We start from the raw sequence: 2387 nt of genomic DNA on the forward strand, positions 1-2387 counted from the left end.
GATAAATCCAAAGGTTGCTGTGGCGACTCCTATTCAACTTCTGGGTGCCGTAAATCGACTTGTCCTGACGCAAAGGACGCGTGCTGCTGCGGAGAATAAATCTACTAAAGCAGGCACCGCACGAATAGATCGTACGGTGTTTCTATTGAGCACAAAGCAAATTAATCTGGACGGTTAGATGTACAAACGTTTTTCATGAAATGCAGAATACACATATAGCCTACTATTTGATGCTTGTGTGACTGGATTCGATTCACCAGCCAATCAAAATCGGACAGGTCTTACCGGAAGTTGCGCCGTGACGACAACGAATTCACATCGCCCCCTGCTGGCAGTTCTTTCGAACGTTGGCGAAGCTTAGTAGAATATACAGTAGTGGCCAAAAGTTTGGCAGTGACACACATGTTGTGTTTTGCAAACTTTGCTGCTTCATCGTTTTCATATTATTGTTTTACATGTTTCTGTGGTGTATTGAAGAACAATTATAAACATTTCATATGTTTCAAAGGCTTTTATTGGCAAATACATCACATTTCTGTAGAGTCAATATTTACAATGTTGACCCTTCTTCTTCATAACTTCTGCAATTTGCTCTGGCAAGCTGGATATCAGCTTCTGGACCAAATCTTGACTGATGCTGATCCATTCTTGCCTTTTTAGTGCTTGGAGTTGATCACAGTTTGTGAGCTTCTGCTTGTCGACACGCTTTTTGAGAATTGACCACAGGTTCTCAATGGGATTAAGATACGGGGAGTTAACTGGCCACAGGTCCAGACTGTCAATGTTATTATCTCTGAGCCACCATCATGCTGGAAAATACACAGATCATCACCAAATTGCGCCTGGATTGTTGGGAGAAGTTGCTCTTGGAGGATGTGTTTCAGTTCCATTCTTTATTTACGACTCAGAACCCAGCCTTGTGGAGCCCCTGTGTTGAAGATGAGGGATGATGAAGTGTGGCCATCCAGTTGAACCACCTGGTGATCTACCTGTCAAGGAGTGAAGTATCCAGACGCAGGTCCCTAAGCTTGGTGAAGAACTTAGAAGGTTTGACTGTCTTAAATTCTAAAGCATCTATATATATAATTCACTAAGCCGCCGACAAGTAGCCACCCATGGAAAACACGCAAGTAGCCACCCATGGAAAGCATGCAAGACAGCCACGCCCACCAACTCTAAGACCATTGGATACGACGAAAACTCGCAGAGCCACGCCCACCAACTCGGACGCAGCAACTCACAAAACACGACGTCATTGGATACGACGACAACTCGCTGAGTCACGCCCACCACCTCGGACGCAGCACCTCACAACACAGGGCGTCATTCACGTTCATCTCTGCTAGGCTCCACATGCACCTCTGAGCCACGTTGACTTTTCATTATTCTTTTCGGTTATGACTCACGCGCCACCATCGCAAACTGTTTTACACGCCATGGTCTTAGAGTTGGTGGGTGAGTCTCCGTGAGTTGCTCTTGCGAGCGGGCACATGACCAGGCGGTGTGTATGCTTTGAGAACGAGGGTGGACGCGGCAGGACCATGTAAGAAGAGGCATGTTTGTCACGGATGTGAATCGCTGAATGAGCGTGCGACGGCGGTCCTCCAATTGTCAGTCACGGACAATTGTATGTTTCCCTCTCAAAACACAATGAAGGAAGCAGTCTTTAAAAACCAATAAGCCCTATGCCTCTGTTTCATTAGCGTCTCACCTGCTTCACCGATGCAGGCCCTGCAACAGTCGAGATACTCTCTCAGCAGCTGACCTTCTACACAAGCTGTGTGGGTGGGTGGGTGTTAGTTAGTTAATTAGTTACTCAAAGGATTTCAATATTTAATATGCACAAGCGGTAACACTGCAAAAGCAGCCCAAACCAGAAAAGACGGCTGGCAAAAAGTGTCTGACAAATTAAACGCGTGTGCATTGTACTTATTGAAAGCAGCGTTACGAATTTTGCAAATGTTCATTTTTTTTCCCTCCTTTTAGACAACTGTGTCTCTCCGGAAGTGTTCAGCCATCAATAAATAATTATGCGGCGTATGCCTGCAGGAACACATACAGCGAGCGAGAGAGAGCGAGCGAGCGACACACACACATACAGGCACGCGCGCAAGAGAGAGAGCGCTGGACACATAAGAAAAATAATACTTCATTACATTGATATAGCGGTGTTCTCAGTATTCAAAGTGCTATCCACACAGGGAGGAACCAGGAAGCGAACCCACAATCTTCCAGAGTCTCCTTACAGCAAAGCAGCAGCACTACTACAGCACCACAAGGCAGTCAAAGAATACACCGGGCTTGATTTTGTTTTCACTTCTGTTTAAAGAGATCGGGTCGTAGATAGCATTGTTGCAATGTTACTTTCTTGGTGGCTTATTACATTA

This window comes from Erpetoichthys calabaricus, chromosome 8, assembly GCF_900747795.2.
Source record: "Erpetoichthys calabaricus chromosome 8, fErpCal1.3, whole genome shotgun sequence".
NCBI lineage: Eukaryota > Metazoa > Chordata > Cladistia > Polypteriformes > Polypteridae > Erpetoichthys > Erpetoichthys calabaricus.